This window comes from Lissotriton helveticus, chromosome 12, assembly GCF_964261635.1.
Source record: "Lissotriton helveticus chromosome 12, aLisHel1.1, whole genome shotgun sequence".
Classification (NCBI taxonomy): domain Eukaryota; kingdom Metazoa; phylum Chordata; class Amphibia; order Caudata; family Salamandridae; genus Lissotriton; species Lissotriton helveticus.
In genome coordinates, this window is record NC_136073.1 from 652,520,937 (window position 1) to 652,536,062 (window position 15,126).

Below are 15,126 nucleotides of genomic sequence, written 5' to 3' on the forward strand. Positions count from 1 at the left end.
CAAGCAGTTCTCCTACGATAGGGCAGGAGAAATTTTAATGGTTCGTAGAGTTGTTTGGGTGGGTAAGAAACCGAAATCAATGCAAGGCGACTGCATAGTTATTTATTTCAGTAATCCCCTGATTGTACATATCCTAGCAGGCCAGATCGCCTGTAACTATGTACCACACACAGGGGTCAGAGCTCATACTCTGGACTATTTACATTCCAATATCCACAGCCAACCTTGGACCCCAAACTCCAGGGCCCCAGCTAACTGGTTTCAAGAACAACCAACTGCAGGCCCACAACCCAGACCACTTTTATTTAACAACCGAGTAGTAAATAGATTTGGGGCCCTTGAGGAGGTGGACTGACTTGCGCTGAAACGTGGCCATGTTTCTAGTTATGGGTCCGGGGGCTGTCAGGGAATTAGGGAAGAGCAACAGCAGAGCCAGAATACCCTCAGTGGTAATGGCGATGAACCAGGGGGTCAAAAATTCAAAATCCATCGGGGAGCCTCAGATCATGACGGGACCTATATAGATATGCTTAATATACCAGCTCTCTCTTCTCCCGACCTTTTAACTTTTAGTCCAGGTAGGAGTGGTCCCCCATTGGTAATTGCAGAAGTAGTCCCCATGGTTCAGCTGGAAATCTCTCAAAGCCCCAACCTTAACAATCATAATGCCCTAGGTGACAACGCTAACCCCGGCCAATCAATCAGAACATTTGTAAAGCGCGCTACTCACCCAGGAGGGTCTCAAGGCACTGGGGGGGGGGAGGGCGGGGGGTGCTGCTACTGCTCGAATAGCCAGGTCTTGAGTAAAGTTCTGAAGGTTAGCAGGTCCTGGGTCTGCCGTAGGAGGATGGGGAGGATGTTCCAGGTCTTGGCGGCGAGGTGGAAGAACGATCTACTGCCGGAGGGCATTCTTCGGATGCGGGGGGGCGGTGGCCAGGGCGCGGTTGGCTGAGCGGAGCTGGCGGTTGGGGGTGTAGAAGGTGTGTAGTCTGTTGAGGTATGCTGGTCCGGTGTTGTGGAGTGCCTTGCATGCGTGGGTGAGGAGCTTGAAGGTGATCCTCTTGTTGACGGGAAGCCAGTGCACGTCTCTCAGGTAGGGTGTGATGTGGTTGCAGTGATGGATGTCGAGGATCAAGTGTGCGGAGGCGTTCTGAATGCGTTGTAGTTGTTTCAGGAGTTTGGCCAAGGCTCCTGCGTAGAGGGCGTTTCCGTAGTCCTGCCTGCTGCTGACGAGGGCCTTGGTAACTGATCTTGTTTCGGTGGGGATCCACCTTTAGATCTTGCGGAGCATGCGGAGGGTGTTGAAGCATGAGGACGAGATGGCGTTGACCTGCTTTGTCACGGAGAGGGTGGGGTCGAGGATGAAACCCAGGTTGCGTGCGTGGTCGGTGGGTTTTGGTGCTGTTCCCAGTGTGGTAGGCCACCAGGAGTCATCCCAGGCTGAAGGGGTGGAGCCGAGGAGGAGGACTTCTGTCTTGTCGAATTTAGCTTCAGACAGTTGTTCCTCATCCACTCGGCAACGGCTTTCATTGTTATGTTATGTTATATTTACTTTTGTATAGCGCACGGGTACTCAAAAAGAGTGTCCCGGCGCTTTGAGTAAGGAGGACTACAGTACAATAACATAACACAGTTAAAAAAAAAGAAGGAGACAGCGATAAAGAGGGCAAACCAAATATATGCAGCCTACTGGGTAAACAACCAGGTTTTAAGACCTTTTCTAAAGGCAAGTAGGCTGGTGGCTCCCCGAAGTGTGAGCGGCAGAGAGTTCCACAACTGTGGCGCCAGTAGTCCAAAGGAGCGACCTCCCAGGCGAGCTCTCTTCACTCGCGGGACCACCGCCAAGAACAGAAATTCCGATCTCAAGGAACGAACAGGGTGGTAGAATGCAAGTCTCTTTTGGAGGTACTTTGCTCCAAGCGCATGGAGGGCCTTGTAGGCCAAGGTCAAAGCCTTGAAGGCGATCCGCTTGCGGATTGGAAGCCAGTGCAAAGTCTGCAGCAAGCCTGCTGCACTGGCACGTCTATTCAAGCCAAAGATAGCTCTCGCAGCAGCATTCTGCACCACTTGGAGCCGCTGTAGCAGATACTCTGGCAGGCCCAAGTAGAGAGCGTTCGAATAATCTAGCCTAGAGCCGATCAGGGCCTGCACAGTCAGCTTCCTGTGCTCCTCAGACAAAAGAGGAAGAAACCTCCGCAGCATCCTAAGGAGGCCAAAGCACATCCCTGACACCCCGAGAATCTGGGATTTCAACGTAAGCCCCTTATCCATCTTGACCCCCAAGTTCTTCGCAATCTGGGATGAACAAGACGGAGGGAACATATTGATGGGCCACCAAGCCTGCCAGTCGACATTCCTTCGTGAAAGTTGGTTTTGTGGTGAGGGGGTACTTGGTGAGGGAGAGGATCAGCTGGGTGTCATCGGCGTAGGAGATGATGTTGAGGTCGTGCAGTCGGGCGACGTGGATGAGCGGTGCCGCGTAGATGTTGAACAATGTCGGGCTGAGGGATAAGCCCTGGGGTACGCCGCAGATGATCTTGGTGGCTTCGGAGAGGAAAGGGGGAGGCGGACACTCTGGGTTCTGCGAGAGAGGAAGGAGGTGGTCCAGTCAGAGCCTGGTCTCAAATTCCACCGTACTGGAGGCATGTGCGTAGGGTGCGGTGGCAGACAGTGTCGAAAGCGGCTGACAGGTCCAGGAGGATGAGGGCTTCGATTTTGCCATTGTCCAGCAGGACCCTGATGTCATCGGTGGCGGCAATGACGGCAGTTTCGTTGCTGTGGAACCCGGACTGGGACGGATCCAGGATGCTGTTCTCCTCGAGGTAGCGGGTCAGTTGTCTGTTTACGGTGTTCTCGATGACCATCGCCAGGAACGGGAGCAGGGAAATGGGTCGGAAGTTATTGAGGTCCTTAGGGTCAGCCTTGGGTTTTTTGAGTAAGGCGTTGATCTCAACGTGCTTCCAGCTCTCCTGGAAGGTCACGGTCTCGAAGGAGATGTTGATGGCTTTCTAAAGGTGGTGTGCGATGGTGGTGCTGGCTTTGTTGAAGATGTGGTGTGGGCATGGGTCGGGCGTAGAGCTGGAGTGGATGGTGTTCATGATATTGATGGTGTTGTCGTCATTTATGTTGGTACAGGAGAGCAGGGGATTGGTGCGGAAGGTGGCCGTGGGGATGGTGCTCTCAGTGGCTATCGGGGTGGCCATGACGTTGAAGCTGTCGTGAATGTCTGCGATCTTGCACTGGAGGAAGGTGGCAAGGGAATCGCACCGATATTGCAAAGGTGGGATGTCGTTGGTGTTGGAGATGGGGTTGGAAAATTCCTTCACGATGTTAAAGAGCTCTTTGCTATTGCATGCGTTGTTGTCTATGCGGTCTTTGAAGGAGGCCCCTGTGGCGGCTCTGATGAGGTGATGGTGTCTGTGGGTGGCGTTCTTGTGGGCTGCGTAGCGGTCTGGTGTCCGTTCACTGTGCCATTATTTCTCTAGTTTCCGGCAGGAATGCTTGGAGGCCTGGAGGTCCTTGGTGAACCAGCTGGCTTTCTTGTTGGTGTGTCTGTTGGAGGGTTTCTTGATCAGGGCGAGAGTGTTGGCGCAGTTGTCGATCCACTGTCTGAGGTTAGCGGGCGGCGGTGTCGGGGGTCGGCGGGTGGGCCCCGGGCTAGGGTGGTGGTTAGCTAGTCTTCGGTCACTTTGCTCCAGCACCTGCGAGGGATCGGTTGGGTGCGGTGGTGCGTGGCGGATTTCTGGAAGGTGAAGTGGATGCAGCGAGGGTCGCTCCAATGGAGTTCGATGGTGTGGCTGAAGGAGGTGTGGGTGCTTGTTAGGAAAATGGGGTCAAACGTGTGGCCGGCAGAGTGGGTGGGTGTTGTGACGAGTTGTCGGAATCCAAATGTATGGTCTTTAACGCAGACAAACATCTCGTCCAAACCCCTCTTTAAATGGTACCTTGCGAGAGAGGGTGACTGTTTTTGACTATCTTCGTGTCACGCTGTCAGAAACATTTGAATGGTTCCTGCAACTAGCCAAAGCAAGCCTGAAGCTAGCTCAGATGGTAGGGGGAAATCACAAAAACCTATAGGAATTCCTTCCACAAACCGTCTGGCCCAGTGGCTGAGATATATAAAGTACATTTTAGGAGTACTGTAATGTATGGGGCCGAATTCTGGGGTCATCGTCCCATTGGCGGACTCTCCAAATTAGAGAACAAATTCATGAGACAGTTGTTGGGACTATCGCCAAGCACCCCCCTCATCCCCTACACCTGGATTTAGATCCATTGCAGAGGAGATTGGACTCAGCCCATTAACCTATTGGCGGAGATTGTGGGCAACCCCAGAATTAGCAGTCTATCAGTCAGAACTAAAAATGATTTTGGGACTCCCAGGGGCGGGGAAACTACCATGGTTTATACATATAAGAGATGTATGCCTTACAATAGGCATTCCAAACCTATGGAGCAATCCCGAGGTAGTGTGCCCGACAATCTCATGTCTAGAGCTAGTAAGAGCCTATAGACCACTCAAATTAGCTGATATCCATAGGAACACTAACCTTGGTCACCTAACTGCTGACTTCCTTAATATCAATGCTGAATACCCAAGAAATCTATACATCCAGTTTAGAATAGGGACCTTGCTGTTTTGTGCACTTACGAGCAAATGACTAAAAGCCCCTCCCCTTGGGTGCCCTGCCTGCAACTGCACAGTTGAGTCAGACATTCCTGTTCTTTTTTTTCCCATGGCTATAAAACAGCCAGACAGCGTTGGCTTGTACCACTTTGTAGAAATTTGGGGTGCAGGCAGTGTTCAGAGACATATAGAATTCTGAGAACTAATACCCACCCACCTATTCTCTTCGCCGAGTCCCGATTCCTGAATTCCATGTGGCATAGTCGTAGGGTGCTGTTAAACTCACCACTGCAAGTATAAATATCTCTCTCCGAACACTCTGCCATACTTTAATTATTTTTAACTTTAACTCGGTTTTAACTTGTTTTTTATCATCTTTTCCTTTCAAAAACTAAAAATATTGATGAAATGATACCGGATTAATTTAAAATGCACTGTGGCCGCCTTTTTTTCTTTTTTTTCTGATTGTTGTTTTAACTAGGATAATTGTTATGGTGGTTGCATAAGGTGGCGAAGAAGTTATATATTTCTATTTCAACTCTGCCTCTGATGAAATTTTAATGTTGTTAAAAATCAAGTCTTGTTTGCATCTGCATTACCTACTTTTTATGGTCTATACTGACCGAAATAAAGTTTGCTGGAATGGAATGGTAAAGTTAGTCCCATGCGCTTTATCCTTAAGCCCTAGAGTGCCCAGGCTGTCACCTCACCCTCTGCCATCCCGTTGAAGGGTCGGATGTGGTCCAGAGCATCACTGATCTCACTTGTAGCGATGAGAGTGTGGGATGAAACAGCTAGAGGTTGAAAGTTCGAGCCGGTGTAGTGCATCAGGTTGATACACAGCCTGAGCTTTGAATACTTGCTTAACCACATCGCTACGGCGGCTTTTCCCGCTGTACGCGATAAGTTTTAAAATACCGCGTTACATGACGAGCTCAGCTCGTCATGAGCGCACGGCAGGTTACGCTCATGACGAGCTGAGCTCGTCATCAGCCTGGAAGGGGTTAAGTACTCCTGGTGGGAAATGAAATGACTGTTGCTGCCCAGAGGGGCCATGAAGCAAACAACAGCTGAGGCATGGTGAAGGCACTTGAAGGTAAATAATAAAACAATGCATGAGAGAGCGTGTGTGTGTGTGCGTGCGTGCTTAGGGGAGAGCATGTACATATGTATATCGATCAGCATGTGTATGTGCTGGCTACGTGAGTTCAAATGAATGCGAGTTAGTGAGCAAGACAGTGAGTGACAATAAATGCAACAGAGTTAAAGTGAGAATGAGTGAGTGCAAGCCAGAGACGGCAAGAGTAAGAATGAGTGTAAAAGGAAATGCGAGTGAGCACGGGAAAGTAACAGTGTATAAGTCAGGGTGTTACGGTGACTCTGGTACATTGGAAGTAAATATTGGCATAAAGAGGCACCCATTACAAAATATTGGCATATCGGATGGAAATTCTTGGCGTAAGGGGCACTAATGACAAAATGATGGCACTGGCCCACTAGAGGCAATTTATAGCAGAAGGGGAATCAATAAGTAACTGCTGATTTATTGGAGAGTAATTCTTTAAACAAACACTGCCAACGCTAATAGGTCTGGCATTAGCCACCAGCCTTTTGCTTTTGGCAATCCTCAATTTGTTCTCCCGTCTGTGAGTGACAGCATGATGCCCTTTTAAAAGGAGCACAGCCACACACAAATTAGTTCCATTCAGTGCCAGGGACTAAGCAAATATGTGCTTTTAGAGACCAAAAAATATTCTTGCCTTTAGAAAATGTTTTTTAGATTGATGAGGGTTGGCAGCATCACCAACAATAAAACCACAGTGATGTCAGTCAAAGGGTGAAGTGGACTGACCCATTGCCCCATGGTGCATAATGCAGTGAGTGGAAGAAAAGCTTGAATGACAAGAAAACAGACTATTGGATGAAGTCTGCCTGACAGACCCTATAACTGTTAGACACAGAATATTAGTAAAATCAGAAGGCCAGACTTTAAAAAAGCCCGCTGATCTGCATTGGGTGCTAGTCTCTGGACTTTTTCTAATGGTTTTTCGTACTGTTCTTGTAAATCTTCATTACAATAGATATGTTTGATAGATGGAGGGTTACAAAGGCATATAAATAGAGAGGGTTATATAGATAAATAGTGTTGCTTAGACAGACAGATATATAGTACTGCACAGATAAACAGTTACATAGTGTTGCTTAAATATACAGCTATATGGTGTCGTCTAGACAGATGGATATCTAGCTAAATAGATCGATTTAGTAAAATAACAGTTAAATGTCTATAGGAGCACGCCATGCAAGAAGAGTACTGAAGGCAAACTAAACATTTACACAAGCAGGACATACTGACAAACTTTGTTTACAAGTCTAACTGTAGAACTCTATTTAAATTAATGCCACTTCAAATTTAAGAATGCAGTTATAAATGCACGTCATTGTGTGCACTCTCAAATGATGATAACTTTATAAAGAACATTATCAAATGGACACAATCTAATATGCTGTGACACCGCAGCAGTCAGATAAACAAAAGCCACTTCGAAAGGAATTTACATTAGCAGGAGACTGGACCTCATAAAGCTGGAATGTGCCTTGTGAGGACATCAAAAGCAAAATGAAGAGATGGGAGAAAGCATCATGCTACCACATCAACACAAAGGCAACACTATACTAATGACTAATAAAAAAGCAAAAAAATAACAATGGCACTGACGTGAACTATATATTGTAAAAGAAAAAATGCAGTCACTTAAAGTGAAGTTAACCACTACCTGAAGTACACGGATTCACTGCTCTGTGCTGTATGTATGCTGTAAGGGGTGGAAGCAAAATGTGAATGGCAGAACAATAACAAATGGAATGAAAGAGCTGGCTGGAAGCCCCCTTTAAGTGTGCATATTATACATATAATTTTAGGGAAATTAAAAGGTTGATTGTTAGTGCTCAGTTTAATGTATGCAACCACTGGAGTTTGGCAGCTTTTTGCACCCAATATAAGTTGTGTCCTGTTTGTGTGTGTATGATGGATGTGACAGTGGGGGTCCACCAGGTAAAGGACTTTGGCCATGCCAAGGTTGTGGATGCTTTTAGTTTGTTGCTTAAGAACAGTCACATGGGTCTGAATTTTGCACTCAACAAACGTTCAGGACTAGAGTATGTTTTCAGTGTGACAGTTGGGCCTGCCATGGGGAGGGCTTCGTCCATGCCCAGTTTGTCGACGTGCTTCATTTGAAATTAACACACCGTTGAGTGGCGTGCTTCTTGAAGCCAAAATAAGCCTTCTATTTGTGCCTGGCAGTTAAGACAGCTGTGCCTGCCGGGCCATTGACTTCACCCACACAGAGTTTCACTGTGCCTTTGATACGGATGTTTGCAACCCACAGCGTCTGCAGCCAGTAATGTTCACGAACTCTTGGCCAGGGTGTGGACACATGCATGTGATGACTCAGCACATAAACAATGGCCACCACTTTAGTTGTTTACCAAGCTTTAATCTGTTGTTCGCCTGGATTTATGGAAATACACAGCACAGGCTCGTGCATGCACGATAAACACTCAGTTTTTATTTAATACCTCAAAAATAACGGGATGAAATGTAGCTAACTAAAAAAGGCAATTTGTTACATACAAAATTTGGACGACTTTCATTCAGTAGATCGTGAGTTTGTCAGGCAATTCCCATGCTGTTAGACCTGTCAGCTCTAGGGAGGTTTTCCCACAACCTTTTTATCTTCACCCCTCCAATTTTTGCTGAATTCTTTTTTGTTGACCATAGGACTCTGTGCACATTACCACTGCTAACCAGTGCTAACATGCTTGTACTCACTTCCTAAAACATGACAAAATTGGCATACACCTGATTGACATATTTAATTTACTTATAAGTCCATGGTAGACTGGTATAGTATAAACCCAGGGCTGGTCAATTTAATGCCACTTGTGGGCCTGCAGTACGTATTGTGCCACCCACTTAAGTAGGTCCTTAAAACAATTTCTCAGGATTGCCATTGTAGTTGGTTAGCAGTTTTAGATTGCCAATTCGATTTGGCAAAATAACCACTTTGCCAACCCACAAACTTAATCTGTATTATATATAAGTCACCCCTAAGGTAGGTCTTGGACAGTCCTTAGGGTGTGTTGTAAGCTTTACATGTCCTAGTAGTGACAAACTCACAAATTAGTTTTTCACAACTGTGAGGCCTCTCCTCCATAGGATAATATTGGGTTACTGTATTACCTTTAATAAATGATAGCTTTTGATTGGGAGCATGTAAGAGAGTCATGCATGGCATCTGAGAAATTGCAATTCAAATTTCTCTTAATTGTAACATCGGATTTTAAGTCTCAATTTTGAAAATGCCACTTTTATAAAGTTGGAATTTTCCTGTTCCAACCATTCAGTGCCTGCCACCTGTTCCTGGGTCTCATGACTAGATGTGAGTGGCAGTTGGCCTTTGTATATTCCTTCCAGACAGCCACACAATAGAGGGTTTAGGAGTGCCTGAATGGGCCATCTCAGACAGGCTGGGGCAAGATTTGGGCACATACCACCTTACGGATCAATAGGCTGGAACCCGTTTACAAAATAAGAAATTCACACTAGTCTTTTGTGCCTGTAGCCAGGCTGTAGCCAGTGCAGGGAGGCAGGAAATTCCAAGTCCTCTTGAAAGGGGAACCTCTAGAAACTTTTCCTACTTCAAAAGGACTTACCAGGTATAAAAATAGGGCCATCAGACCCGCTGTTCAGTTCACTTTGTGGGCAGGTCGAAGGACTCTCAGAGCACTGAATGCTGCTGTGGCCTACTGTGTACATCGGAAGACTTCTTTACTGCACCAATAAGGACTACTCTGCTGCTTGAAAACTCCCCTGAGCCCCAGAGGTCTGCCCTTCTGCCTGTGGTCTGCATGTCTCCTTGAACCCAGGATTACCAAAGTGACCCCGAGGACTAATTGGCTGGTCTTCTGATCAGAGCCTCAGGGACAACACGCATTTGCAATGCAATAGGTCTCGCATTTCCGCAAGTTTCAGCTTGTGGTATTGTAAATGACAACAATGCCTTTTATTTATGCTTTAAAAACCAAAACATAAATAAAAGGCATTTTCATTTACAATGCCAGTAGCTCAAACACACGTCAATGCAAGACACTTTCCACTCACTTAGATTGTCGAAAAGCTCTGCACCCTCATGCGAGGGAGGGAGGGAGCCAAAAGAGGAGGAGGGTGCGGACTGGCTGAGGGGAGGGAATGGGCAGCAGAAAGAGCACGGTGCCCACTTCAGGGACACCGCGCTCAGTATTAAAGTTTTTTAAAAAAATGCAAACCAATGCAGTGTCCCTTAAGCGGGCGCCGCGCGCAGTATACATTTCTTTTTTAAATGCGACCGAGCACTGTGTCCCTGAAGCGAGCGCCTCACTCGGAATTAAAGTTACCAAGACAAAAAAACTGAGCGCGGTGTCCCTAAAGGGGGCACTGCACTCAGCATGCAGATACAAAAAAAGGCAGCCGCCATTGTCCCCAGTGTCAATAAATTAAATAGTGCTCAGCCACTTATAAGGCTGACCTGTAACAAGCCAAGGAAAATATCCAGTTGGTATGGATGGTAATTAAAGGAGACAAGGCAGTACCAAGGAGGGACTAACAAGCCATTCTACAAATCAGAAGCCAGCATTTAAGAAGTACAATGACACAAGCCATTAAAAAATATGGGCGGAGAGTGGGCGGGGCTTCCACTAGGCTCGACCTAAAAAGGAAGGTTTAGGCCTGGAAAATGGATTATTTTGCCAAGTTAAAACTAGTTTATTGGACATATATGTTCGCATCTATGGAAAAATGTGGCATCCTAAGAAGATATCTACAATGGGTTGAATTATTATACACTGCCCCCACGGCTCGAGCCAGAACTCTCTCTCCTATATCCTCTTCATACTCAGTAGCAAGGGGTACTAGGCAGGGATGTCCCCTGTCACCACTGTTATTTGTATTGGCCCTTGAACCTCTAATCATTAAGCTCCATAAAGAGGCCATAGATATGGGGATTCTAATACGAAACTCAATGCATATAGTGTTCGCCTATGCTGATGACCTTATACTTTTCCTAAACAACCTTACTACAAAGTTGGAACCTATCCTATCTATATTTAAACATTTTGAACAGGTGTCAGGACTAGCAATCAACGCGAACAAATCACATGCGATATAAGGAAAAATCAGACCCGGTTACATTTGGTGATTTTACTTTATCGATTGCCCCACACACTTTTAAATATTTGGGCATACAAATCTACAGAACTTCCCAAGACTTAATTGATGGAAATTTGTTGAAAACGGTAGGATCCTTGCGGTTGCAGGTCTCTTTTTGGACCTCGTTACCACTGTCTGTGATGGTCGGAGTGGCCATCGCTAAAATGGCAATGCTACCTCGACTTTTATATTTTTCACTAATCTACCAGTCATAATTCCAGCCAAACTCTTTCATACTCTTGATACACTCCTATCGAAACTTATTTGGGGTAGAGGACGTAGGAGGGCGAGTCTGGCTAAATTGCAACCTGAGGAGGGAGTTCTTGGCGCTCCAGACTTTCAGGCATACTGTATGGCTAGTCAGCTACAATGGCTATCGTACTGGCTAGCAGGAAAACATATACATGAAATAGGTTATACACCACAGCTCCTTAGCCAGGGTACTCTTTATACATTATTACTCCCACACGCTAAGATTCCGCCCACAGTCCCCCCCTCTGCTTAAAACAGCACTATTGTACTTGAAGCAGACACTCCAACACACCAAAAGTATATCCCCATCCGTTGGGGAACTGCAGAGAGTGTGATTATTAGACTAGAAGAATGTTGTGGCCTACGTAAAATTCCCATCGCTATGGAATGGGATCAGATGGTGGAAGCATTTAAAGCCACAGATCCATTGACTCCTCCAACATCTCAGGTCGCACCCACACCTCCCACATCCCTATTAGCTAATCGACTGAACCCGTGTAATACTACATCTCTCACAATATCTTAATACCTAGGAGCATATACCTATGAATGATTAGTATAACTACATGTTTTTTAAACGAGAGAATATATTCTCAGGTTATGATCAGGTTCATTTAGGAAGCCAGAGAATTGGGGGAGAGGGGTATTTTCAGTTAAAATATAGTAGTTTATAACTAATTGCATGAACGCAAGTTTTACATTATAAGGCTGTATATCTACACTTCTAATCCTAATTTCTTATATTTCCTATTCCACTGTAATGTATGATGTTATTCTGTATAACTACTCATATATATGTTTACAACATGGTTGAATCATTCTATCACATCATTACCGGTCCAAAACTCTGTTTTTATTGCCAACTATGTATCTCATCTGCAACAAGAATTGGAAAAAAATTCAATAAAAATTGTGTTTAAAAAAACCGCAGTTTAAAAGTGCACTACAGCCTACACTGGCAGACCCGAGACATGTTTTACAGAGCAACTTTAGTAGGAGACACATTGAATGCTGCAGCGCACAATATGGCATTTATTTAACAGGCCCAGGGAATATGTTGTACCATTAACTAGGGACTCATAAGTCAATTAAATGTACCAATCTGCTGTGGGCCAATTTTACCATGTTTTCAGAAGACAGCACAAGCATGTTACCACTGGCCAGCAAGAAAAAAGTGCGGAGTCCGAAAAGCCAACAAAAGTAGGTTCATGAAAGGATAGCAAAAATCTGGGGTGACCCTGTAGAAAGGACCAGGTCCAACACATGCATGGGCGATTGCTGCACTAGGTGACTGATTTTATCACACTCTATACAGGAGGAGGATCTATCCGCTTACTATAATAGTCCATTCTTTACACATTTGTTGAGATGTCTTGAGCGGAGCTACTGTCCTCACATCACCAAAAGGAAAAGATGACTACAGAACTCCGTCATAATACAGGCAGGAGTTTTATAACACCATACCCTGCCGAAGGTCTCTGTGTTATGCTTCCTGCTAAGTCTGTGTTGCACCCGCCTCTGTCTTGAGTTTGCTAGGGATCCCCTTAATACTGTCTGGGGAATGGCGGGAAAGAACCAAAAGATCTGCAGCTTAACGGTTACAGCAACGTGTTGTACCCGCAGGACACTAGGAGGAGAAGTCCTGCGCATGCGCTCACAGACACCTGATGTGTGTTACCAAACGTGACAGCGAGCGCAATATCGCGTTAAAAACAAAAGCGACAACGCGTTGTGTCACTAGAAACAGTCCAATTCACAACACAGAATGGGCGTGGCCCATGGCTTTGTCAAAGAGTTTTCTTAATGGGAGGTGGAAGTAGAATAAGCATGCCCCATATCACGTGTGCGCTGTATGGCTCATCACAGAGTTTTAACAAGCCTTAGGAAAAGTGAAAACGCGCCATGTGTTCACGCGGGGACAGGAGATGTGCTCGCGTACGGAGTGCACATCTCCTGTCCTCCTTCAGAGGAGAAGCCATGCGTGCGCACATGGCCTGTCCGTGAGTGCACATGGTACGTCTCCCTTCGCTACCAAAAACCACAATAGATTCGCCAACGCGAAGCAGCAAATACGCTGAGTTCACTAGGCTACACCTAAAAAAAGGATCAAACCATCTTGAACCTGCTCCTGGACTCAGCCTGAGTGAGTCCTAAGCCTCCAAGCTGTGTCCCTCCAGTCCTGGACCCTTGGAAGTGTTGCTAAAGGTGCCCAGAAAGCCTAAATCCAGGATTTGGGGCATAGAAGATTTTCAAACAAAAATTGCTCAGAGAACCAAGAGGAGACCAGGACCAACCTGCTACTTGATCTAGCCACGGTGCATCGCAGGTCGACCTGGCTTTGAGGTAGTTCTTGACGGGTTTTTTCCGACAGACGCAAATCCTGTTCAGCGTCTTATTGCAGAAGGGGTATCTGGCCTCATGGAGCCCTCGTCAGGTACAGTCTACATCTTTGTCCCAGTGGAGATCTAGGAGTTCCAAAAAAGAGACTAAATCCGAACTAAGGAATTTTTAATGTGACTTTGACCAGTGGCTTCTCGACAACTTTTCAAAAAAAGAACCTATACCCAAGGCACTCATTACATTTATAACTTAATGGTGTATCCTATGTCGCAAAACATTACAACTATCCTCCCCTCTTTCAATTAATGGGGTAGGAGATACATCCACATTGTGCCGTAATTAAAAAAAAATTGCCCAGACCCTATTAATAAAATAACAGCTGTGAGACAACAAACAACACACACCAAAGTGTCACGTTCAGACAAAAAAGGAAAAAAGTGTGTGTGAGCGAGATGGCACCTCACGGGCGAACCACCAACGGGAACCTGGCAGGTACTCACCAGGATTGCCCTGCTCTCATCATTGGTGCCATCAAGCTAGAGAATATGTGTCCAAATCAACAAACAAAAGTAGTGTTTGTGAAAACATGCAGTGTAAACAAACAACAATGAACAACAATGAACAAACAAACAACGACACAGATTGAAGTCAAACCAACATAAATACCACAAGCAACACGGATCTCTAATTTTATTCTTTCTCCTTAGTGTTGGTTGTGGAGTGTTAAAAAAGTGAGTGTGGTTACTACTTATCCAACCATACTCCACTTGCCAACATGTTTCATTGCCACTTAACTTTTTGGCAATTTCTTCAGGGCACTACGTATTTTTAGCCACTGCCTTGGACATACATAGTCTTCACAACTGTAAAAAATTATAAAATACAACACTTGTTTAGCTATCACCCTGCCTAATGCATTGCTAAAAATGTGGCAAGACCAATGGCTTCTCGACAACAATACCTCCTCCCAAGACACAGTTCGCTGCCTTGCCCCACTGTACTTTACCTTCTCCGACATTTTTCTGCAATTTTTCTTCTATGTCTGAAGGTAAGTGGAGACCAAGCTGAATCCACTTCTTATATCCGACCCTAACTTTCGACTTTCCTCCGGCCTTACGCCAATAGATGTCGACGTTTGGCACTTTCATCTTTTAGATGCTAGTTTTCACTTTAAATTTTAAAAAGTTCGTAATTCTAGTTCTACAGATTTGATTTTGAAAGCTTTGGTGTCAAATAATTTATTACAGTTTACTCTATTTTTCTAAATTGGTGTGGGATTTTTCGAGTTGTGTTTTGACTTTATTACTGTTGTATGGTGCATACATACTTTACACATTGCCTTGAAGTTAAGCCTGACTGCTTTTGTGCCAAGCTACCAGAGAGTTAAGCATGGGTTAGTTTACTGTCTTTAATGATTCACCCTGATGGTGATTGTTGCTGTTGCTTGAGAAAAGCTTGTATCCCGCTTACCCAACAACCCAATTTCTCACACATACCATTTAGAAAAAGTCACTGAATTTGAGACACACTTTATAACTTTTGATATATTGACTAATCTACAACAAATATAGTAACAAAGAATTTATAAAGCCCTTACTTCCATCGTTTGGTTCAAAGTTACTAAGAATATGAAGTTAATAAGGAGGATAACTGGATGCCT

General features: G+C 45.3%; 1 protein-coding gene across 1 annotated transcript in view; it reads right to left on the reverse strand.

The window, feature by feature from the left end:
* Window positions 1-15,126, reverse strand: part of LOC144799580 (C-signal-like) — a 166,830-nt gene that overhangs the window by 92,590 nt on the left and 59,114 nt on the right. The gene's annotated exons all lie outside the window — the stretch shown is intronic.